Below are 27,055 nucleotides of genomic sequence, written 5' to 3' on the forward strand. Positions count from 1 at the left end.
GGTTATGCTGCCAAGCTGTTTCTGAATAACCCTACATGCAGTATCTTGAGTAAAAGGTAATTGATCTAATTGCCCGTTATTAAGAATTAATTACAATAGGTAATATTAAAATCCGTCGCGAATAAAGATGTCTACCAAGTGCTTTAGCCAAAGCGAGCTTGCCCAACCACCGTTTTTCGCTCGAATCCTGATTTTACATGCATTCATATGTAGAATAACAGGAAAAGAGGAACTTCTAAACTACTGGACCGAATTGGATGAGATTTTAACCAGCGGAGGACCACATCATGAAAGTACAGATTCCAGAATTTCAGCATAATCAGAACCGAACTACGGGAGTAATAAATTATTAAAGATCCAACACTGTATACAATGCAATAGGACATTCCCGTTCAGAGGTACCTCGCTGGACGTGCGAGCCACAATAGCGGAGGAGTTAGCCTAATCTCTGCACGAGGGGCTGCTAGCAGAGATCAACGAACGGCATTAGCACAGACCAGGATAGGAGGACAACGGTGAAACCACCAAAAACAATAAATAAATACCTAAACACAGAGGCTAGAGCGTCACCACGATCAAATCTAGCATAAAAGAGATGTTTGGGGATAGACAGAACACAGTTTTGCCAAGAATCGACACCGGAGTGTGAGCTACGCGCGACCTAGCTCGAATCGCGATCAGACCTGTGATCTGAACTTGTCTTTTTAAAACGAGTGATTGTTTAAAGCCATGGAGTAGAGCAAAGTAGACCCAGGGGGTGGTTTCCCCTCACCGTCAACGCATCCGTGTACATACGTGTGGTTATGTGAGAATAACCCCAGACACGTCCACTTGTGTCAATCGTCCCGAACAACGCCCTAAGTTAGTAGAAGTTGATAACAATTGATAGCAAAGTTAATACCGAAATGCATAACAGTCAATACGAAAGTTAATAACACTTAATATCCATGTGTGTCCATGTAAAACCGCGAATGGCTCATTACGTATGTTCGTCTCAACGCCTAAGCCATGTATCTCTACGTACGAGTGACAGCGAAGGACTGACCTACAACTGCACTAGTTATCGTATGGAGCTGACAGTGTACGAGTACCGTCATGGACGTGCCAACGAAGTGAACATGTGATGCCGATGATGCCATATGGAACTACCGAGTGATCCACTTTCGCCGACCAGGATAACCGCGAAGAACAAAACCGGAGTGTGGACACCTTATAAAACTGTAGGACCACTTTCACCCTACCCAGGTCAAAGGGAATGCAGCGAACGTAAGATCCAACCATGTGTGTGTGAGAGAGAGATGACATCAATCTAAAGCGAGTCTGCGTAAATCATTGCATAACTTAACTCAGTGCTATGGCATAACTAGACATCCTTATTCCGGCGGACAAAATCAACGTTATAGAACAAAGTATATGTTAACAGCCAAACAATAGCTAATTGAAATATATTTGTACCTCCAGAAATGATAAAAGGGTTTTCACAAAGAACAATTAATCGCATTACACTTAAAACACTAAAACAGTAAATTGTAAAAGGCAATGTAGCCAAGAAATCACATGAGTATCGTCAAAGTATTAATTAATTTAACATTTGTAATTGTAATATTATCCCAATATGCCATAGAATGCGTGTATGAATGAACGATAGAGTTGCTTTGTTGTTTTATTTTGCATTTAAAAGAGTCGTCTAACAGCAGTGTAGCAATACCCACGTTTTAACTATTAAAAACACTTCGTTACAGACGCCTTTAATCATATAAATCCTTAAATAAATATTCTGGAATTGTCTTCTTAAACTATACACGTCTTTCGGGCGTATAAAAAACATGTCAAGGAATAAATCCGCATATTTTTTAATATATATAACAAATACTCTCAAATTCCTTGGGGAGATTACGTCATAACATTCGGGCAAATAAAACAATATGAGCTTATTTGTTGCCTTCGAAACTTTAAAATCTGGAAACAGGCGAGCATTTTTATTGCCACATTTCAGCACCCTCGATTTATTAATATTCAGGTAATTGGATTTCCGATCCTCCTTGGCTGTATAGTCAGTGCTACTAGTGCCTAAAATGTTTGCAAGGAGGGAGTAAATAATGTTTTAAGTGGGGAAATTGTGTTTTGTTGTCCTGATGAGGTTTTCCCACAGCATATCTGAGGGTACAGAATGGACATACCTCCTCAACTCGCCATTGTTAGTAGATGTGCTTCTGGCAAAAAAATTCGAGCTCTCGGAATTAACTCCTTCATTTGATAAGAATACTCTTCAAAGCACATTTTCAACAAAAATGAGGTGCAATTTTAGACTAATTTAATGAAGTCTTCTACTATAACAACACGAATTGTACTCTGCATGTGCTCATTAGAATGATTCATGTTTCAGGATTTACAGTCTCATATTAATGATAATGTAAAGGACTGCAAATGCAAAATTCACCACGTGCAATGATGGATATATTTATGTCATTTTTAAAATCAGTAATAAAATTGCTAGTATGTTAGTTTTTAAATACAGATACACAAGTGAGTGAATTCATCCACATAATGATATTTCATTCTGAAATCGTCGTACTGTACCACTTCATACTAATTGACACTTTTACATCCCGAACGACCTAGATATTCTTAATGTATCAGATTTTTATTGTATGACTTAGAATTCACAACAAATCGTTCGTGTTAGTAGCATGAAACATATCAAGTATGTATATTTGAAATGGCTGCTATCCTAATGATATGAATAATTGGCTGCATACTTACAATTAATTTTGGTGAGGAAATCATACCTTACAGGAGACATCCAACCGAACAACACGCATAATTATCATGATACTTGACTGACAATTTTAGAAGCGCATAATGGAACCAAGTAGACCGTGCTATTACTACTCGTATTTTTGTCGATTGTTGGATTTGTCAACAGTACACAAAATCCATTGATCGCGGTCGGATTTCTGTATGGAACATTCCATATAAAGTGGTCGAGGAATTGTTGTTCGAATATTTTCAAAAAATCTATTTTTTAATTTGTGTTGTTGCCTTGATATATTGCTGGTTTGAGATGGGCCTACTATGTTTACGACTGGGCCCTTTGTTCTTCCATGTGTGTCAATTTAAAATTTCGTTAAGTTATCGGCTTTGAATCTCACCATCAAAGTTCCTGAGTTCGAATTACAGCCTGAGAAAGGGTGTTATTTGTGACTGTCCCATCAATTCCATCTAATCATCGCTCACCATCATCGTCGCGATCAGCCAGAAGTGGCAGAAAAACGACGATAAATAAGGAAAATATAAATACAGATCAATCCCGGGTTAAGAAGTATAAATTAAGAAGTTCTACTCTCCCCGATGACGTAGTGGTAACGTTGTAATCAAGGGATCCAGGGTTCTATACCCTGCGGAAGCCCATGGTGGTACGGATCCCACTTCAAACTGTAGGTCCAGTCCCGATTAGTCTATCTGTGCGTAAAGTCGACTCAAAACTCCTTGTGAGATTTCATCCAACCCAGAGCGGGGAATGAAAGTTTAGAGCAAATCTTTCCATTTCGAACAAGGAAAACCTTCGTAGATAAAATTACTGGCGTTCATTTCCCGCGAAAGAGTTTGCAAAAACAATCGGACCGCTCGTTCTGCGCTCAGGTTGTTTGCGTCCGCGGTTACATTGGGAACCCCACGTCGTAAGGGAAGTATTAAGAGTCTCGTTTCGGATGCTCCGGTGGGCGGGGTCGGCTGCAGGTACCCCAACCTGCCATTGGTCGCCTCCGTGACGGCGAGTGCGCCAGCGAGGGTAGAATATAAATATTCACGTCCCGTGCGGAGTCACTCACTGAGCGGCAGGTGGCAGATCACAGCAGCAACAGTCGAAGCAACCAAGGTAAGTTTTCTCTCGCGGAAGATATCGACCAGTTCGCTCAGTCGGAGATCTCGCGCGCATTTCGTTGTCCCGAAGAAAATGCGCATCTCGGCTCTTTCGCTCCGAGGCAACTTAACGGTCCCCGCGTTAGCATTTCGAAGGAAACTTTCTTCAAGTTTGTTTCAAACTTCACGCCCGAGGTTTGGCTTGGGCGAAAACAACTTACGCGGGGTCCGTTTCGCTTAAATTTGTATTTGGCGGGAAACTCCGGAAGTCCGTTTCCTGTCTTCTCTGCAAGAAGGCCACTGCTATTCCCACGCTCGTCGAAAAGGTTGATTTTGATGGCAGTTTTTTAAAAGTTTACAATTCAATGAGAAGCACCTACCCTTGGCCACAGTATAATGTAAATTTTAAATGTTCGGTCTAATATGCAATCCCCGCATCTAAATGAATTCCATATTTTATCTTCATACGATTGATTTATTTGGTTTATTTTGATTGATTTGTTGTTTTAAGTCTTTATTATGTATCCACTTTTGGATAATCGCGAAGATGAAGATGGGCGATGATTAGATCAAATTACTGAGATCAGAAAGAACACTCATTCCCAGACAGGGATTCAAATCAGAGATCCCTGGCGTCGTAGGTCTTAGTAATAACCACTCCGCCGCGAAGGTCGGCATTTTCTTTAATTCACTTCAAATACAGTATTGCAAACACACATTTTTAAATTTCCAAGCGCCAACTTACAACAGATTCCTTTTTCTACTTTCATACTATGTATTAAACGAAATGAAAAGCAATATTCACATTCTTGTTTCAATTGAAAATGCAAATGGAAATGAATGATAATTCTAAGACGAGAAATATTTTAAAGAAAAGTTTGTTGTAATGAGATGCATATTCATTACACAACTTGAATTATATATAGAGTCGAACCAATCTGTTCTGATACTTAGGGTCAAGATTAGCAGCTTCTAATATTGCTAGGTAGGTCACTTAGTGGCATAATATTTTAATCGGATACACTTCATTGAAAGTCATGCGAAAATGTTCTATAATACAAGAGGTTTCAAATTACAGCCTAGGAATAAAGGACTTGCCGTTTTCGATTTTTCTTAAAGTTAAATCTCACTTGTCTGTACCAATGACTATATACTTCATGCTGTTTCAAACAAGAGTGGTAGTATCTACTGCAGGCTGGGTCGAAAAGTTATAAACAGAATTAGTGGGTGGGAAAGAGAAACGCCCCTAAATTATACCTTAAAATTATTACCATTAACATAACCCACTACTGCTTAGAGGCTCATAACCTTATGTTTTCTACTTACTCTATCATCTTTGCAAGTTCTGGGTTCGAAACCCGGTCAAAGAATGGCGATTTCTTCGAGCTTTCTCCATGATTAATCTCGTCGTCGTAATTAAACTAAAAAGGGAGGGGGGGCAACAACGTTAAGAGAAAATATAAAATATTGTAATTCTACTATTTTCTATCTCTTTATGGACGAAAATGAACATTGGACCTTAAACGAAAGAAGCTACTTCAAAGGTATGCCAAATATTCGCTATTATTGTTACGTGAATTGAGAAGTAAATCAGCTTTTACCGGAGTGGAAAAAATAGTCTATAATGTCAAAAGTTTGTTTCAAAACCACTTTACGGTAGATAGGCTAATCGGGACTGGACCAACAGTTTAAAGTGGGATCCGAAACGTCCTCCCACTGGAAACTACGGTAATGGCGCTACAGATACTGTCTAGTCGGTCCCAAGGTTTAAGACGGCCTTTGTGTAGGCAAGAATGGAAATGGCCTAGCTATTCTGAGGTTCTCTGCAATTTTCTCTTCGAAATTACCCCCCGTCCTTTTGTCATCGTTTTCCCATGAGCTTCTTTTTAACGACATGCACTTGCGGCTTTAATTCAACTCATTTCTTGAATGTATGTAAAATAAAACTTCTATGTTCTTCGAAGTCGTCCTTCAAGTAGCGACTATTTATGTCAACCTTGTAGAATCTAGCCGAAAACAAAATTAATAATACATGAAACGAGACATAAAATTTTATAAAATAAATATTAATGCATTCTTTCATACATATTTGAAAATAAATTGTCCCCATGTGTGTAATCAAACTTTATTTCCATTACAATTACCATTTCAAGTATTGAAACCTTCGAAATTATAGATGAGAGCTTTGGAAGATCGATCTAAAGTTGAAATTGCCTGATTCTCTCATATTTAGAAGAAATATCGTGGTTAAAATGATCGAATACTTACCACACCAAAACATTTAGTTTAAAAATTTGCAGTAGTTTCCGGTTCAAAAATAAAAACATGAGACTTACTTATGAAAAATAATTTGAAATTTTCTATATTTTCTATTTATCCTTATTAGTTAAAAGGATCAAATATTTACCACACCAGAACGTTTAGTTCTCCACAATTTAAAAATTCGCAGTAATTTCCGGTTTCAAAATAAAAAGATGAGACTTATTTATGATAAATTCAAAAATAATTTTAGAAATTCTATATTTTCTATTTATCCACATTAGTTTCTTTGAAGAAAACATACTTTTAGATAAGTAATAACGGTTTTTCTTATTTAATGTCGTAGTAGAATGTATTTTTTAAATCTAAACAAAACTCACCAGCACGAGTCCCATTGATACTGATGGGAATGGAATTCTGTATTTCTCCTCTCTATGCTATGTCGAAATCAAAATTTGCGGGGGTTTCCCCGGGGATTGAACACAGGTTTTCCCCGGAGATTGAACACGGGATTTGTACGGGGATCGAACACGGATTCGATTGGCTAAAAGGTTAAAGCCACCATATGATAACATGAAATAATTATTTATTAATAGTAGAGGTTCAAGAAATAGAAATGTTGAAAGGGAAGCTTTCCCTTTAAATGCTCTCAAATCCAACTGGCAATTTTTGTCTGTTCTTTCACCCATTACGCAGACAGCTGACACATGTTGGAAGAGTGAAGGTCAGCTCTACAATCTGGTCCTCAACTCGCAGATCGGGGGAAGAAGCTGCAACCTGTTGGATCTTTCGAAATTCTTCCTCGGGGATTTGCTTCATTCAAGAGCAAGAGGCAGATCGCTTGCTGTTTCTGCGATACCATCTGAAACTCATAATTTCGTCTTAAATGGTTTAGTATATACAGGGTGATCCAGTAAAAGAGTGCGAAAATGAAGCAGGAAATAGGTGATACGTTACTGAACAATTTTAGATAAGGAAACTAGGGTGGGAGAAGGTAGTGTAACAATATATGGGCTGAAACATGTCGAGCTCTTGCATGTATCATCGTCCATAAGAATGACAAATAACTGACATGTACGGACAGGTAGTGTCACTCACTGCTGACGTACAATGAGTGGCGAAATTTATTGGCATTGATTTATGTGTATGAGATACATCCTTGACACTAGTTTCATAGCATTGACAAGCAGATGTTAACAACGTACAATTAGGCACCTCACAACAGTTTTTTTTGTTGTTTTTTTCAAAATGATGGAGACCAACCAGAATGCAAGCATGACAGTTGTGTATAGGGATTCTGACGCACACTCTAAAATATTCCTGGTGTGTTAAAAATCACATCACGAGCGGCGATAATCCTGTTAACTAATTCCATGTCCAAGTGGTTTGCAATATCCACAGACGTAAAATCGAGTAGATTCATGTCGGGCGACCTCGCAGGCCATGTAATTGACCCTCTCTATCCAATCCAGCGAGTAGGAAAGGTAACGTGCAGGTGGTTTCGGACATCCACACTGAAATAAGGCGGTGCTTTGTATCTCAGTACAGTCCAGCTCAAGTTGGTGAGTGGTTCATCACCTATTTTCCGTTACCTATTCGCACGCTTTTACTGAATCACACTGTATGTATGTAGGTATGTATGTGTGTGTGTGTATATATATATACATGTGTGTGTGTGTGTGTGTGTGTGTGTGTGTGTGTGTGTGTGTGTGTGTGTGTACACACATATACAGTATATATAAGATATAGTACACTGTAATAGCGACTCACCCGCGGCATCGTCCGCGTTCTTCCATAAACATCTGTAATGAGTGTCCGTTACTCCGTTTATATTAATCTCTGCAAACATAAACATTTCGAGACGTATATATTCATGATGCTAGATCCATGGATTTGTGCAGTAAGCGCATCAAAATAAAGTAAAGTTTAACAGGCTCCCCTCCCCATTGTAGGTTGAATTTTGGAAATCCCTTCCTTCATAAGAGAAAAACAACCCTAAACTTTCAGGTTTCTAGGTACGTACAAGGGTTTTGGCTATGCGTTGATTAATCAATGAGTGACGGCACATTCTTTTGATTTATTGATTTGGTTTATTTTACTTCGCTTTTCTACCACTTTTAGCTAATCGAGGAGATAAGGATGAGCGATGATATGATGAAATTGATGAAGGGACACTTACAAAGAACACCCATGCCCAGGGCGGAATTCGAACGAGTTACCGACAAATTAATTTATATATTAAAGTAATTGAACATTCCAAACTACATCAGCGTCTAAAGTGATTGTGTTCTTGAAAAATAAACGATAATTTCAATCTGATGCCTATTTATAGGCAACCAAAAATACATTGAAAATAGGCGTAAAATGTAGGGGTTTAACTTTCAACATAGGAAACAGAAAATCGGAAAGGTTACTTCTGAGTATATTTGTTTGTTGATAAACAACTTACGTCGACTTGACAAGAAGGAATTGCAGATTTTCTTTGTTGCTGAATTAGTGTAGAGATCGTCAAGTAATACTAGTTGTTTTGCTTCGAACGGGTTCCTTGGTTCTCAAAGTTAGTTGCCAATCATGCCATTGAATAATGTTTAAAGGAGTATTAATTAGCAATTGAGTACGGAACTAATTATGTAAATGAACAGCAGTCAGCAGTGAATTTGAGAAATGAAGAATTTCAATTTCATGGCATTCTTATGTTTGTTTGGATGCTGATCCCGAGTGTAAAGTCAGGTTTTCCTTGTAGGGCTCCATTTCTTCGTAACAGAACTATCCATATTAATTATACGTTTCTGGGGCCAAATAATACTTAAAATTTTATTTTAGTGTAAAAATACTTATTGTTATATTTTTCAAAATGGCATTGAACAGCATGATATCAATTACAAATGCATTATTTGCTTCAAAAAATTTACATTTGAAAGTTAATATGTGCTTTGATCTTTTATGGGAGGTCGTTCCAACTATTTTATTAAGTATTGCATACAAGACAGAAATTTATTCCACCACTTTAGTTATGGTCTACCAGGACATTTGATGGATGCTAGGCTTCTTCATACGGGAGCTTTCAGACCAAAGCGATAGGCGACAGATACTACTTTGTAGCGAACTTTCAGATATAAACCTAAGCCTTTCGTACCGTAGTGACACAACAAGCTTCACATATCGCATCCGTGTCGCTCGCAATAGGGCCGTTTTCTCAGAAACGTGCAAGATGTCGCCTTGGTCTGTTTGTCACAAATGCGTAGTGAAGGATTTTCTACGGACTCGAGATGCCAGCGCCGATTGCCATCTCCGGCGAAATCCTCGTGTCGCATGTCACTTGTCGCCTGTCGCTCGTCGCTTGCCGTTTCTGTCCGAGGGAACTTTCAGACCAGTTCGAAGCGACAAGCGATACTTGGCAACCAACCTTTGGAAATAACTTCAATCTCTCGTACCGAAATGCCACGACAAGCTTTACGCATCAATTGTGGTTTCACGTTACTCGGACTGGGCCGGTTTTTCAATGGACCATATAAGTGGCAACGTCACAGCAAACAACTGAGCACGATTTGAGTCCAAACAAGGTTGTCACGTGGCTTTGTCGTATACTATAGCATTGAAATTTTCATTGCAAGGGGTAGCTTTAAGAATTATGACAGCAGTTATGAAACAAAAATTATTTTAATAAACATACATGCACCAACGGAAGATAAAGATGATAATACTAAAGATGATTTTTATACAGAGTTAGAACAGGTCTTTGATAAATTTTCTTAGTATGATATGACAATTCTGTTAGGTGACTGTAATGCACAGATTGGCAAAGAAGAGACATTCCAACCCACGATTGGTAAAGAAAGTCTTCATGAATTAAGTAATGATAATGGTATAAGATTGATTACTTTTGCAACCTCAAAGAATTTAATTGTGAAAAGTACCACTTTTAAACATAAAGATATCCATAAATATACCTGGTCTTCTCCAGATGGTAAAACTCATAGTCAGATAGATCATATTCTCATTGATAAGAGAAGGCATACTAGTATAATTGACGTTCGTACACATAGAGGTGCTGACTGTGCCAGTGACCATTATTTAGTAATTGCTAAATTAAGAGAAAGACTCTTAGTGATAAATCATAAGCAACAAAATCTAAAAGTTCTAAAATTTGATACAGGAAAGTTTACTGATGAAAGAATTAAGAAAGATTACCAAATTAAACTGTCAAATAGATTTGATGTTTTGCAGGATTTAAATGATGATGAAAATATAAATGAGACAGACGTAAATAAGAATTGGGAGCACATACGTAATGCAATAGAATCAGCAGGTAAAGAAAGTATAGGATACCATAAACCAAGAAAAAGTAAGCCATGGTTTGATATTGAATGTCATAATCTAATAGAAATAAGAAATCAGGCTAGACTTAGGTGGTTAAATAACTCTGATGATACAAATCTAAACAATTATAATAGAATAAAGCGAGAAGTTAACCGCACGTTTAGAAGTAAAAAGAGAGATTACTTGAAAAGCAAAATTAACGAAATTGAAACAAACAGCAAAAATAAAAATATCAGAGATTTATATAAAGGTGTAAATGAATTTAGAAATGGGTGGCAACCTAAAGTAAACTTGATAAAAGATAAAGACGGTGATTTTCTAGCTGACCCAAGCGATATTCTAAATAGATGGAAGAACTACTTTAATGACCTTTTAAATGTCCATGTAGGAGATAAATCAGAATTAAATGAAGTCCACACAGCAGAACCTTTAGTTCCAGAACCTAACTTGACTGAAGTTAAAGATGCTATTAAAAGGCTAAAGAATAACAAAGCACCTGGCATTGATTTAATACCAGCTGAGTTAATTAAATATGGTGGAAATGCATTAATATGTCAAATTCATAAATTAATTTGTTTAATATGGAATAAAGAAGAAATCCCTCAACAGTGGAAAGAATCCATAATTGTTCCTGTGTTTAAAAAAGGTGATAAAATGAACTGCAATAATTACCGTCGAATTTCTCTCCTCTCAACAACATACAAAATATTGCCTAACATTATTTTAACAAGACTAACCCCATATGCTAATGAAATTATAGGTGATTATCAATGTTGATTTAAACGTAACAGATCAACTACAGATCAAATTTTTCACATCAGACAGACACTGGAAAAAAGTGGGAATATAATCAAAATGTCCATCAGCTATTCATTGATTTCAAAAAAGCATATGATTCGGTCAAAATAGAGAATTTATATAATATATTAGTAGAGTTTGGAATACCTAAGAAGCTTGTTAGTATGATAAAAGTATGCACCAGTGAAACAGAAAGTAAAATTCGTGTGGGTATTAATATGTCTGACAAATTTACAATTCATGATGGGTTAAAACAAGGAGATGCATTATCTCCATTGCTCTTTAATTTTGCCTTAGAATATGCTGTAAGTAAGGTAAAAGAAACTAAAGAAGGACTAAAATTAAATGGTGTGACTCAGTTGTTAGCATATGCAGATGATGTAGACTTACTGGGGGATGATGTGAATACAATTAAGAATAATGCTAAAATATTTTTCAAAACTGCTAAAGAGATAGGTTTGGAAGTTAACAAAGAGAAAACTAAATATATGCTTACAGGCCGAAACCAAGTGTTAGGTAATAATCAAAATCTAATTATTGATAACTCGTTTGAACCAGTTTCCAAATTCAAATACTTAGGAGTAATATTAACAAATGAAAATTATATTAAAGATGAAATAAAAAGTAGGCTTAATTCAGGAAATGCATGTTACTTCTCTCTTCATAAACTTTTGTCTTCTCGTTTAATATCTAAGAAACTAAAAGTTATAATATACAAAACAGTAATTTTGCCTGTAGTATTATATGGATGTGAAACTTGGTCCCTTACATTGAAAGAGGAACATAAATTGAGAGTATTTGAAAATAAGATCCTTAGGAAAATCTTTGGACCTAAAAGGGATGAGGAGACAGGTGAGTGGAGAAGATTACAGAATTTAGAACTACATAATTTATATTCATGTCCAGATATTATTAGAATAATTAAATCAAGAAGACTTAGGTGGGCAGGACATATGGCACGAATGGGAGAGGAAAGAGGAGTTTACAGGATTCTTGTTGGGAAACCTGATGGTAAGAGACCTGTAGGAAGGCCAAGACGAAGATGGAGGGACAACGTTGAGACGGACCTAAAGGAAATCGGTAGAGATGGAAAAGAGTATATAGATCTTGCTCAAGATAGGGACAGATGGAAGGCCTGTGTTGCTGCAGCCATGAACCTTCGGGTTTAAGAAGGCTAGAGAGTTAGTTAGTTAGTTTAGTTATGAAACAAAATTGTGATGTGTATCTTATTTTTTAAATTTGTATTTATATATTAAACTGAAAATAAAGATGTAAAGAAGGAGAATAAAAAGGTGGGGGAACCGTTAAATTCAGGAATCGGGGGTTCCCCCTTTTCTTCGATATGTGTCGTACATCAATGTAAATATGAGATTTCGGAGAATATTTCTATATATTATACATACCTTACAGAGAATAAGGTAGAGAATAAACCGAGATCATCTTCAGTGACGCTGTTGATATGAATTCTGAGAATTCAACAGCCTCACGTGACTGCAGCGGCGCCGCCCATTGGCTACTGTTGTGATCGGACGGCGCTAGGAGCATTCTTGTTATTCCATTTCCTACACAGTGTTTTTTTCATTCTCCTCTGTAAGGTATGTGTAACATACCGACGTATTCTTCGAAATCTCATCTTTACATTGATGTACAACACACATCACAATTTTGATTAAAATAATTTTTAAAGTTGCCCCCTTCAATGGAAAACCAATGCTATCTCATAGGGTAAAACCACATGATAATTAGTTTTGACTCACTCTTGCAGCGTGACGTCACACTAATATGGTCCTTGGTGTGCATCGTGCCGATTCGGTTTGTAGGTAGCGCATGCGCTGTGAATGCTTTTCTGTAGAACGGATGGAGACCTGTGTCGCTTCGGTGCGAAATCCTCGTGTTGCCTGTCGGGTTTCGCTTCGGTACGAAAGTTGTCTTCAGCTTAGGATGTATCTCACTCCAGAAACTAAAATTACACTAGCGTATATCATTTGTCCCCACATCCTCCTTTAGTACAGGGTACTAACAATTGTATTCTCACAAAGTTTATTTTTAAACTTTTGCCACATTTCTCAGGACTTGCTAAAAATAAATAATTGATTTTCGTTGATTTATGTAGTGATTGTATGATACTTGAAGCTGCAAATAAATATATAGATACTGCTTTCCAAACTGCTACAACAGCTTTCCAGATCCATGATATATCTGGTTAGTGATTAATCATTTCAGACTTGAGAATGTCTGATTTGTAATACACAAGGAAAACTGTGTTTTCAAACCTACTCCAAAGTGATTTCCCATACATTAAAAAAGAACAAAATTTCTTTGAAATGAAGTGGCTTATCGTACAAGGTAATACTCGTATTTAGATTTTGATACATTAGATTTTAATAGCACTCTGAAGATCTATATTAACACATACAATAGTGATAAAAATAGTAAACAAACACTACCATTCTTAAAATTATGTATGCTTCACTACCACATTTCTAATAATGCTATTTTAGAGATATAATACAAATATACATTTTCCTATTTCGTTTTTCACAAAAGATTGATGCGAATGCATCAAATGAAAGAGAAAATTCCGAAAAAGGACACATATGTTCGTTTATATATGTTCGTTTATATGAAATTCATCATGTGCTTCGATCCCAAAATTGAATAACAGTTTCCAGTATAGAAGTTTTGATAAAAATATTGAACGAATAGTACTTATCAGGTAATTTTATCATAAAATATTATTAAACGTACTAAAATTCATCAGGTCTCTTTGCAGACGTAGTGGTAACGTTGTCGCTTTGTAATCAAGAGGTCCTGGGATCCATACCCAGTGGAGGCGCATAGTGATTCAGATTCCTCTTTAGACTTAAAGTCCAGTCTCGAGCAGTCTATCTGTGCGTAAAGTGGACTTCAAACAAAAAAAGATTCAATCAACGTAGTCATAATTTTCGAATCGTGTTACGACCACCATACTGAAAGAAAATACTGCGTCCTTTTCAAATGTCATCTGGTTGGGGTTTTCTTTCTGGAGCGTCTAATTTTTCTCGGGCAGTTGTAACTTTTATTATGATGAAATGTTGACAATCTGAAGATTTTTTTTCAAGTACGAGGGGCGTTTACAAATGATTTAGAGTAATGACACGTACCATATCGTGGATAGTCCAGGCTCCCAGGTTAGGCTTCAGCCCTTTCCAAGTATTCTCCCTGAAGAGCGATGAAAAGTTGCCACCTCTCCGGTAGCTTTCGTATAGCCGCACGGTACCAATCTCTTGTGGTGTCACGTACCCAGTCTCTGACAACTGCTTTGAGGGCATCATTGTCCGGAAATCTGACACCACGTAGGAGCTTTTTCATTTCATTGAAGAGGACGTAGTCGCTCTGTGGGAGCTCTGGTGAGTAAGGAGGATGGGCTAACACAGTGAACCCCGTGATCTCAGCTTATCCTCAGTGCGGTGGCTGGTATGCGGACGAGCATTGTCATGAAGCAACAGAACGTTCTTGGCCCACATTCCCTTGCGATACTGCTGTATCCGGCAACGCAACTTCTGTAGAGAAGCACAATACACATCGCTGTTGATGGTCACGTTCGGCGGGAGCCAATCTACTATGAGGATGACGTGTGCGTCCCAGAAGACCGTTGCCAATTGTTTTCCACAGGATCGAGTGAACCGGAACATCTTGGGTGCAGGAATACCCTTGTGCTTCCAATGCATGGACTGCTGCTTCATTTCCGGCACGTAATGATGAAACCAAGATTCATCACGGGGCATTGTCACCACACACTGCGCGCAATCTGCTGTAAATGGTTGCTGGCCTGTTTCCTTCTTTCCACAGGAACCACGCAGTGCACTTCTGCCCGTGATAATCACACTCCATAATCTGTCAGTGACGCCACACAGGTTGCCTGTAAAATAGCACGCTAGTCACACTACTCCTGACATCTACCAGTCTCCCGCATCATTATTCACTCTTTCAGAGTACTGTATTGTCGCCGGCTTGCCTATTCCGGGGATCGAATACCAACCCCAGTCTAAATCATTTGTAAACCCCCTCGTATTTTACCTGAATCTGAATGTACGAGTAGTTAGGTTAAAAATCAATACAAATAGAAGGGAAAAATCTGCAGAGGATCTCTTGGTTTATTTCGTCAAGTACCTCTAACGCTGTAATCATCCTATCGAAGGCACCTCCCTACCATCCACCTTGACTCCTCGTTCTTCGCGGTCGAGAGCGTCCTCAGGCTGCGACGAATGGGCTCAAGGGAGGCAGAGGATGAAAAGTGAAAAGGCTGAAGCACTTATGAAATGCTTACTCCTTCCCTTTGGAGTAAACCTTAGTAATTGGCGTATTTATCTCCGCTCGCTAATCCAAGAAGTGGCTCCTGAGAGGGAGGTATTGGGGAAGAATCACAAATGAATGCCGCTCTGGGATCGTACCCCTTTCATGTTCCACGAAGCATATCGCTCTTCAGTTAATGCACGGTCTTCAGTATATTTCTGGGAAATATTTTCTGTAGTCTCTATTCAAGTTTCTTTCCTTTTTAAATTTGAAATGTATATTCGAACATAATCATCTCAAAGAGATACTTTCTCATCAGTTGGTGAATGGAACTTAATTTATCTTAACATCTTGTACAGTTGCAAACAAAAGTGGTTTGAAGCTCAGACCTTGATAATATAAGCGAGTAAGATTTGAAAAAAAAGGAAAGGAAACGCAACGAATTTGTGGCTCACCGATGGCGCAGCTGTAGCATCGCTGCCTTGAAATCAAGGGATCCCGGGTTTGATTCCCGGTGGTGGCACATAGTGGTTCGGATCCAACTTTAAACTGTAGGTCCAGTCCCGATTAGCCTTACTGTGCATAAAGTGGACATAAAACACCAAATCAATCAATCAATCAAATATTAGGATATCAGATATTCTGATATTCGGATATACGGATATCCGAATTTTCCGGATTATCCGGATATCCGAATTATTTGGATATCTGATTTTCGGATTATTCTAATATTCAGATTATTACAATTATCTGGATATCCGATTTCGATATATGCGGATCATCCGAAATGTTCGGATATCCGAATGTGTCCATTATCCGGACAGTTTTATTGTTTATCCGATTTACGGGATATCCACATATTCTTTTATTCGTCGTGTTTGTATTTCATTGTGCTTCATCAAATCTGCACTATCCGGATATTCTGATTATCCGCATATTCGGTTTATCCGGATATCCGAATTATCCGTTACATCCGAAACAGATATGGGATAACGTAAGGGATCGAAAATATATGTTGAATTTCGTATTTTGCAATTACTCAGTTCGAAAACGACATATGTGTTATACGGCACGTGCAATAAAAATTAGCAGTCGAATCACAATTTACATCACTGGGTTGGCAAGAAGAGCTTTCCATTACGAGCAAACCAGAAATTTAGAAAAATTCCTGCGGTGGGGATCTACGAATTGACAACCCTCCGAACGACAAAAAACGTCCTGCCAGGTGTTTGAAGGTCGACGAGCCGCAGAGTTTAATTGAGTTACTGCAGTTACGTCTCCTGTAGGCTCGGCACCAGAGAAAACGTCCGCATGAATTGGCGAAGAGGACATTAATTGGTAGCCACGAAACCAATTGCAATTAACAGTTGGTATTATTTGTGTAACTCCATCATCAGTTTGTTCCACAAACAATGCTGCAACAAAAAGACTTGATAGAACGGTTAAGTCAGAGCTGGTCAACCAGATGTAATTGTTGAAGAGCACTCTTGAATGCACGTGTGGATTGCAGAGCGAGAAGCGGTACTGTAGCGATGTAAGAATGTGAGAGGAGTGGAAAGGAGGGAGCGAGCGAGGTAGCTTTCGTGCAGTGTGAAAGCTATCATCACAGTGATTTTTCTTCCTATTAATCGGGGTGTGAGGGGTAACCTTTTCTAAGAACACTCAATGTCAACCTGGAGTGCATTGTTGCAGACTATCAAGGTTATTTCGACTGGATTTACAGCTAATATAATCCTCTGTGTTGCGTATTGTTCATTTGTGTTTATTGTTGTTCTTTCACCAGTCTCATTCTATCATCATTCATCACCACCTTCGCAGTTAGCCAAAAGTGGCAGAAGAGCGAAGCAAAATAGAGAGATCAGTCAATCAGTCAGTCTTCCTAATAATCCTCGCACTAGTGACGAAAACAAGACACCTGTAATCAAGGGGTTCAGAGTTCGATACCCGGTGGAGGCACATTGCACAGTGGTTTGGATACCATTTTAAGCTGTAGGCCCAGTCTCGATTAGCCTATCTGTGCATAAGGTGGACTTAAAACAACAATTCAATCAGTCAAGGACCCCCCCCCCCGAATTAGCTACTTCGAGTAATAGTTAAAGATAACATTTGAGCTGTATGGGAATTTTCCAATTTACTTTACCATTAAAGTCAGAAGCAAAAATGTAGTCTGAAAACTCTCGTCATCGTATTCATGAGTAATTCCCTTACTGCTGCACTGTTGCTCCTTGGCCATGACGTTCAGTATGCAGGCGGAAAGTTCACACCGCACGGAACGCTCGCTGGTTGCCACAGGTGCACGCGAGTTACCCACGCCAGGCTAGATGTACGTAGAATCTAAGCAAAGGTCACTTCAAGGCTAGCCCTACATGGCAGCCATCATAGTTGCTGTTTTCACTCAGTCATCGCAGGCGAATATCTTTAACAAAGACCAACATCGTTTGTTTGTTTTTCGTTTGGTAATCCATCGTTTCATATTTTTCACCATGTTTAATACACGACGCTAAATATTTCAGCAACAGAAAGTGAAACAACACCTGCACTATTGCAATTATGGCGAGATTTTTTTTTGGAAATATCGCATAGAATTTGACTACTTCAATGATGTTTTACATCTTTCCCCTTATTGTTGCAACGATATGTATATTTCAGGTCGCATAATTTCTGAGAAATAACTAACAGTCCTTGATGATGTCAAACATTCAACTTTAAAATCACATTACGCAACAAATGATAAAGTTTCAACTATGTGTTTATTAAAAATTAAAGACATTTTCAAAAGCATAATGGATCGCTATGAGTCGAGTTGGTAAGGCGTCTGACTACACGATGGAGACCCGAGTTCGTGTCACAAGTCGGCAATAAAGTTTTGTGTTATCAAACTACAGCCAGCTCCCCAGTGGTGAGGGTAGTAAGAAAAGTCTAACTTGATATTCGAATCCCATGGTACGTGATCTAAGGTTGGTATTTTAAGAACTTGTATCTGCATAAAGCGGCTCTGGAGTTAGCCTAGCCTCTAATAAATTGACACTTCAGGCCAACCCTGGGGGGGCATGGCAGTCGAGGCATGTGTGGCAGAGACCTATAATGTGTGGATCCTTACCTGCACACCCTCTAACTTAATTGCACAGTGCAATGCACAGGGGATAGTATTACCTTTCTTTCAGCTTAACGACCATGCCTCCACGCATGCATAACATAACTGAACCTACAGTAGAAAAGTGAAATGAAGGAGAAATCAAAGGAAATATATACGAAGATTGAAACTAAATATCAAAGTCTAATGCAGCCGAAGTTAATAGCACGCTGAATGTGCGTACCTTCATGGCACGGTGCATTGAGTACGACGTAACCTGCAATTTAGTTTTAGAAAAGTATAAGTTTCATTTTGGAAAATGAAAAAAAAAAAATCAAGGTTTTACGATAAATTTAGGTCTCTCCTTGTGATGGGTAAAAATAATTTCTTAACACATTTTCTGGACAACTACTTGGAATGCCGAAGTCGATACAATAATGCAGTAATTTATTTTCAGAGAAAGACTCCTACTTTTAATAAATAGCTCGCAAACCACACAAAGGAAAAATTAGAGCAGATACAAAGAAAGGTTAGGAAGAAGCTCAGAGGAGAGAAATTGCTATTATCTCAAGTAACGCGTAATGCAAATGACAAGAAATCGATTATCCCTGGAGAAAAGTGCAAAGCAAATCTGAAGACCGTCTTCGTAGGAGGGAATTAATGATTCTTTCCTTAGTAAAGCCTTTTGTACAAAAAGTGCTGGAGAAATCTTACACAAAGGGGATGCCACTTTCATTTGTGCAGTGGGTCTGATCCAATTTGAAACCACCCAAGCGCTCGCCAGTGTTACTTAGCGTGGCTTTTGTGGCACTTTTGCCAAACTGCGACAATGAAGGTAGATTGATTGATTTGTACGAGATTCTGGCCACTTCAGCACATAGGCTATTTCGGCCCGTCACGTTATATGGGGTTAAACCCCTTAACTAAATCAAAAAAAGGTCTCTTAAAAGTTCCTTAGTCAATTTTTAAAACTAATTCAGTCATTCACAACTAAAACTTTACTGTCTGCGTTGACTAAAATATTCTTAAATAGGTTAAAAGCTGAGGCTGTAGAGGGGCACTCAGCACACACAAGAATAAAACACAGGACAACACACACACAGTCCTACGAAGATTATACTGGCCGTAGGTCCAGACGCCAGAGCCTCGTTTACCTGCAAGAAGCAGTTACCAGGAGGTACTATGTGGAAGTGATGTTGATTTTTGGGAGGCTTACCAGGTCATCCCTTACACCCCACGCCGCGACAATGAAGGTAAGTGATCATTAGAAAGTTTACTTTCTCTTGGTAGACATGACTTAACTGCCCCCCCCCCTCCCCAATCGCAGTCACAGCCAGAACTCGAACTCAGGATATGCGGTGGTGAGATCAAAAGTCTACCACTTAACGCACTTGGCCATCAAACTGGTTGTTGAAACTGCAGACCTCAGTACCCAATGTGAGCCTTAACAAGGCTTAAATTTTCTCAAACAAAATTATTTTTCAAAAGCGCTCTCCCATATTCTACCTATGCCGAGTGGAAAATTCCACTAAATTTCGTGAAATCACATGCAAATAAGAATCGCGATTGAAATCGACTTATTTATCTTTATTGCTTTGCTTTCGTTACAAATTTTATTATTTAAATCAGTCTATGTGTTGAAAATATTACTATGTTGCACTAGATCCATGCCAGAATTTCTGGGATTCCTATATTATTAACTTTTATAATGATAATTACAATATTTGGAATTTTGAGAGAATTTCAGGAAAATACGACCATGATGTTTTGCGTGATCTTGTTAAGAGACGAGTGATAAAATAAATACTAGTTATACAAATTATTCCGTCTGGGAAACGAAAATTAGAAATCATAAATTCTCCAAATCCAGGTGGAGCAAGCTTCTTCCAGGCGGATTTTAATAAGTCAGACATCCGTTCCCACTGTCACTTGTTCTTGAATAGAGCCGATCTCTTCTTTTTTGTTCAAATCTACCCATCATATCGCAAGATGATGAATAAAGAGAAAAAAAATCGGAATTTTCGCCAGACTAGACCCTGGGACAGCAAGCCTCAGAGGCGAGAGTTTTTAGCAATTCATAGAAGGGGTCTGGGTGAGATAGTGCCAAGTAAAATTTATTTCCACAATGCACTTGCTAAATATTTTAAATGAAATGTTGACATGAATAACATGAAACGTCAGTTCCAGACATTTTCAAGACAACTCTTTTTTTTTGTGGGATAGCCCACAAAGTACGAATGGCAGAAGAAATTTCGAGTGTAAACGCAGAATTGTGAATTTGTTTGAACGTTAAGAATGTTTCCCTCAAGCATGAAATTGTAGCCTAGCATTCTAGTCCTTTTCGCATGGAAAGTCTATACAATTTGCATTTCAACTCAAATGGCGGTGTTATTGTACTGGAAGTAGAGATTTTTACCAATTGGGTCCATAAACACAGTTTGTCCGTTCTACGGTTAAATACACTACAGCAGGACTATAATATTTTGCACATGATGTGTTAATTCACTACTTCTGGACTCCTATAGGGAATTTAATCCGGTTCGAAACCTTAGGAAAAACAAGCTGAAAACGATGAACAATAATAATAACCCGATAGGTGACAGCCCGTGAGGGCCAGTGCCTACCTACCGACTGCCGGCAGAGCAGTTATGGAGTGACGTGTTATTGTGGTGTGTGGTCAGCACGTTGTTGTAGGTTTTCCAAGACCAAGCTACGCTACTCATAGGTAGCTCCCCGGTTCCATACACATGACGAAATCTCGGGACAAAAGTTGTTACTCTTGCGTCAGGAGACTCAAACCTGTGCGCGTCCCGTACTTTTTTTTTTTAAGGAATACCTCCATGCGGTAGTGTCACCCGACAAACACAAACATCCATGTCCTAACCGGGATTCGAACGCGGGGCCCCTGAGATAACCACTCCGCCACGGAGGCCGACAACTCAGACCCCAAAACCTCACGCAGACAGCACGGCCACGGTGCGGGAAGAACAATCGCATTATTTTCAGGAAAAAATAGTCAGCAATGTTTTTTTGCCGTAGATTAAAGAGGATAGAAAGATAAAATAATTTCCCTTAATCTCCTTTTTCTTGTTGTAATTGTAAAAGAACACGACAAAAGCTTAAGATAGCAGAAGGCAGGAATTGTTTGGAAGATTCGGCAGAAGAACCTGAAGAATTCCAATTTGAATTCCAACACGGGAGGAATGATGTAAGATGTTTAAAGCTTCTTACTTATCTGGGAAACTTTGACGTTTTCATTAGGATGAGGAGAAGGGAATTAAGGAAAAAGGAATTTCCCACAAAATTTCCACCTTCCGGCAGATTAAGTTTCTTTCCAGCACCACGTATTTTCCCTTGGATGCTCCTTCGGCATCGTATTCAATATCAGATAACCCTTACTTTGTCCTCTGCATAGAAGGATACATACGAGGTATGACAATGCAGTTATCGAACTCATCCTATAAGTGCTACGTACCTCGTTGCTGAATATCACTACGGTCACCTTCAAAGTACTCTCCTTGGGAACATATGAACCGACGCTAGCACCTAAAGCAATTTTCTAACTCTTTTTCTGGAATGGCCATCAGAGCTGTCATTGTATTGCCTTGACGTCTTGAATGTCATCAAAATATCTTCCTTTCAAAATTTATTTTATATTGGGGTAAAGAAAGTCCTTGAGGAGCATGAACTTTTCATCATCAGCGATAACATCGTCTTGCCTCTTCAAAGGGTCATGGCAAACTTTGAGTCTCATTTGCTTTTGTTAATCGATGAGTTCCTTCGGGACCATATTTCCACACACCTTTCTCATGCAAAGATTTTCAGTTAAGATTTTCGAACTGTTTCTCTATCAATTGTATTGCTTAATATGCTTTGTTTCTCATAGTCAGCCTACGATTTTGATGCAGAATTTTTGCAATGTGTTCGACAATTCTGTTCATTACTGGCCGATCTGGCCTCCCTTCATCGGTGACACTTTCTATTCCCTCAAAATAAAAACGTTTAATCTATTTGCATACTACTGTTTTCTTCATAGCATTATCCTCATAAACTTGGATTAACATGTCCCTTATTTCACTTCCACTCCTGCCAAGTTTTACAAGGAATTTAGTAATATTTGTTCATTGCTCTAATTTAAGCTCCGACATTCTTACGACGGCACAAAAAACACGCAACATCAATACTTTTTTTTCAGCAAGATCTCCGTGTCGTGCACTCTTTCGGGCTACCTCCTTCACCTCCTAATGTTTGTATGTGGTCCCTAGTACCTAATATTAAACCAGGGTGTAATTGGAAAACTTATTCTTAGATGATGTGGGTTTATTTTTAGATTAAGAATAATAAAAATATAAAACATAATATTAGAGTACAATAAAATATTAATATTACATATAAGATTACATCTAAGATAATAAAATAAATATAATATTTAGAATCCAAGAAATTTGGAATATGAAATATATAAGTATGAGATATAATATTTAATAAATAAAATATTTATGGATTTGAGAGTAGAATATAAGAAATTAGAATAGTTGGTATCAGTACTATGTGTTGAGCAAATACTGTTTATGAGGTATTGTATGCATTGGAGGAATCTGTAAGGTTCCCTACTTAAATTATATTTGGGTTTTGTAATGTTGAATTCTAATGGAATCCTTAGATTGCAATGTTATTGAGTCCTACTGTAATGATGGTTCTAGTTGAAATTTTTAACTACTATTTTTTAAACCTGGTTTAGTATACCAGCTATTAATTTTGAAAATACTGTAGCTAGTTTCTGTAGAGAGAGTGGAGATGGAAAGTGTCTGATATTTTCTCTCTTTTAATCCACTTCTTATTTCTTCTTTCGGCCTCACTCCTCCATCTTCTTACGAAGACGTCTAGCAAGTCATTCCTCTTTTAATTCTCTTCTTCTTCCTTCCTTCGTCTTGTCTCCTCTCTCTTCCTCTCCTTCTTCTCTCTACTTCCTCCTCTACATCTTCGTATCTTTCTGTTTCTACCTTTCTATTTCTTAACTTGTTTGGTTCTTTCCGATGTAATGTAATTGATTGCTGTAATTCCAATCTCTATATGGTCTCGCTCTTCTCTTTTACATTTACTGGTTCTTATCTGCTTAGTGATCTTGTGGGTCTAACCCTTTGCAACATCTCTCCTTTATCTTTATTAGGTTTCTTCTTTTGTCCACGGTCTTCTTGCTTATCCCTCTGTAGAAAGTCACTCTCCTCTTCCATGGAAACCTCATCCGCCAGAGTATTAATATTCTTAAATATCTTATCCAATAAACTCTCATTTCTTGAATTTATAGTTATATATGATACCAACAAGAGACTTAACTCATATAATAACATATGAGTGGATACTTTAAATCACATGTGACTACTTATGTCTGAGCTCCCTTACAAATGTAGCCGTGGAACTCTCAACTGCAATTTATAACAATTGCATTCGCTGTGTTACATTTGAGATATATTTTTTAGCTTGCTGTGATTCAGTGTAGACTTCCCATTCCTTCTGCCACTTTCTCATAACGTCCAAATCTATGTCTCTTTTATAAGCTATATTGTCCAGATGTAGTTCTTGAAGTTTTAACTCATTTTTTTCGGAACCAATAAATAGCTGCTCTCTTAATAAGTTGCCCGACCCTGTGGCCGAGTGGTTAGCACATCGCGCTGCCACGCCAAGGGTCCCGGGTTCGAATCCCGGTCGGGCTTGGTTGTTTATGAATGTCCATTCATCTATTTCATCATTTCATCACTCATCCCCATCTTCGCAAATTAGCCAAGAGGCACAAAACGCTAAGTAAAATAAACTAAATCAATCAATCAATAAATCAATCTTAATAAATTCTAATTCCAGACGTAAAATGCCTCCTACTGCTAGTGACCCAAATCTACACTGTTCAGGCATCTAGGTACAGAAATAAAGTCTTTGACATTAATCATCATGAAGGGCAGGTAAACCTTTTCTCTTTGAACTAGAAGGTTCCTAATTAATGGAGAAGTTTCCAGAACTACATGTACATTTCGTTGCCCCTTAGGCGCCGTCCTAAATTTAATATTAAAATAATTTTCAAAGTCTTCATTTGACATCTTACCCTCGAGATTGTGGTAGTATAATTCTTGTAGTAGCTCCTCGTCTTCCATTATGGTCGGAATATCATACAGTATAACCAATGGATTTCTCTTCTTTAAAGGTTCAATGTTTATTCCTTCACGCGCTAAGTCGTGATTGCCTTGTAATCTTTTCGCCTCTTCTTGAGTGGCTACTTCTACTATTAAAACATTTCTTGTCCTCCTAATATTAGTGATTCTTATTTTCTCTCTTTGGTTTGACTTTTTCTGTCAGTACATCCTAAATCTTGAATTGATTGAATTGGTATTTTTAAGTCCACTTTATGCACAGTAAGGCTAATTGGGACTGGACCTACAGTTTAAGGTGGAATTCAAACCACTCTGTGCATCCACCGGGTATCGAACCCGGAAGCCCTTGATTACAAGGCGGCGACGCTACCACTGCAGCATCGGGGAGGCCCTACATCCTGAATCTGTTTTGATACTTTAACATGAGTTGTCAGGAATAGGGTTGGTTTTGTTGATTTAAAGGTAGGTGGTTTGTCTATTGGTATTCCCTCTCTTACTGCACCTGCGTACGTAGTTCTTCCTTTATCCCCATCAGGGTTCTCCCCCTTTTCATACTGTTTTTGAAGGTGAACATTAATTGCTCTGAGTGTTTCACATTTCGTTTTTAAGTCCTCATATTGTGCCTGAATTTTCGAGACAAGTTCCATTAATATAGATTTCGATGTTACCATAATCTTATCTCTTGCTATGTTCGCTTGCAGCTCACATAGAAGATATCTGAATGGATTCAGAGTTAGACAATCTTCCTTATCTGGTTTATCCACATTCTGTTCCTCTAATATTTCATATTCCTCATTTCTTCTTTTAGGGTTTCCCACATCTGGACTGTCCCTCATCCTCTTATTCCTCTTCTCTACATCCATTTCCGCAACTGAGATCGACACAGGACTTCATTTTTACATACATCTAAAATTCTTAATATTATCAGTCTGTCCTCCAACCTCTAGCAGATTAAAATCACTCTCCGGAATCTCGTTCACACTTAAACAAACATGTTAAAATCCGGAGGGACGGTTACCCATCCCCCAGGGCGCCAACTTGAATCCGTCTGACCACATTCTCTCACGGATACTGCAGCAACCTTATGCGTGGTTTCTTCAATTGTATGGCGAGGATGCGTTTTGCAATCTCAACTTTCTAGCTGCTTTCCACACAATTGGAGAGGATCAGAACAGGGGGCGGGTCTTGATAAAAAATATTCTTGAATGATTCACGATTATAATTCTTTTCCGCATCAACAAAACCGGCAAACACTTCATTATAAATAATGAACGTCACTCAGTAAGACACCGCCAAACGTCGACACGAACACAGCTGTGAGACACTGAAACCTTACCGATCTGTTTGTACAGTGCTGCAAAAGTAAGCGCACGGTGGCCAGTTCGCGAACTTAATTGTCAGACCTTGTAAGTACTTAGAGTTTCAAGAGTTGCAACAAAACGACATATAATTTGAACAATAATGACGATAATTAAGCACGCTTTGGACACTCATACTTTAGTTTGATTTGTTTCGTTCTCAATCTGATTGATTGATTGAATTATTTTATTTTACGCCGATTTTCTAAAACTGTTGGATAATCGCGACGATGGGATGATGATATAATGAAGGAACAATCACAAACACACATGGACGAAGACACAATTACTAAGAGGATCAGCCTGGCTGGAGATCCAGACGCCAGAGCTTCGTTAGTCTCCAAAACGCAGCCCAGGCTGTACTACGTGAAAGAAAGTTTACATTTGCGTTCATAGTCTGACAGTCGCAAATAAGCGATCGTCATGCAGGCATTCCCTCTATCTCGGACACATTTTTAAAATATCGTTGTTGTGGGCCCCCAGTACGTGGGCCCCAATATTTGATATCCAAAAGGGCCTTCCCGATAGTTGATTGATTCTTTGATTTATTTTACTTCGCGTTTTGTGTCACTTTTGGCTAATTTGATAAGATGGGGATGAGTACGATGAAATTGATGAATGGACACTCACAAATATCCATGCCCAGGCCAGCATTTGAACCCGGAACCCCTGGCGTCGCCTTCCCGATAATGTAGCGGTAACGTTGTTGCCTTGTAATCAAGGGGTACTGGGTTCGATACACATCAAAGGAGGTGTATAGGAGGCGTATAGAGTGCTGCAATGAGCGTTTTTCGCTCGAGAGGCATATAGCTCGCACGGGCAACGGTAGATGGCACACAGAATTGATAGTTCTTCCGCTCGAGCGAACGAGCGAAATATCGAACTCTCGAACCCTATTAGTAGACGTATTTCCGTAATTTGTCTATGGTAGTGGGAACTCAAATATGGATTGTGAAGTAAAATACGAA

At 38.4% G+C, this 27,055-nt stretch overlaps 1 protein-coding gene across 1 annotated transcript in view; it reads left to right on the forward strand.

Annotated features, from left to right (window-relative positions):
- The first annotated feature begins 3,842 nt into the window (after window positions 1–3,842).
- Window positions 3,843–27,055, forward strand: part of LOC145985904 (uncharacterized) — a 204,820-nt gene continuing 181,607 nt past the window's right edge. The window contains exon 1 of the mRNA XM_083120042.1: window positions 3,843–3,877. The gene's annotated coding sequence lies outside the window, so the exon portion shown is untranslated. The remainder of the gene's footprint in view (window positions 3,878–27,055) is intronic.

This window comes from Lepisma saccharinum, chromosome 3 (assembly GCF_977018435.1).
Source record: "Lepisma saccharinum chromosome 3, izLepSacc3.1, whole genome shotgun sequence".
NCBI classification, from domain to species: Eukaryota; Metazoa; Arthropoda; class Insecta; order Zygentoma; family Lepismatidae; genus Lepisma; species Lepisma saccharinum.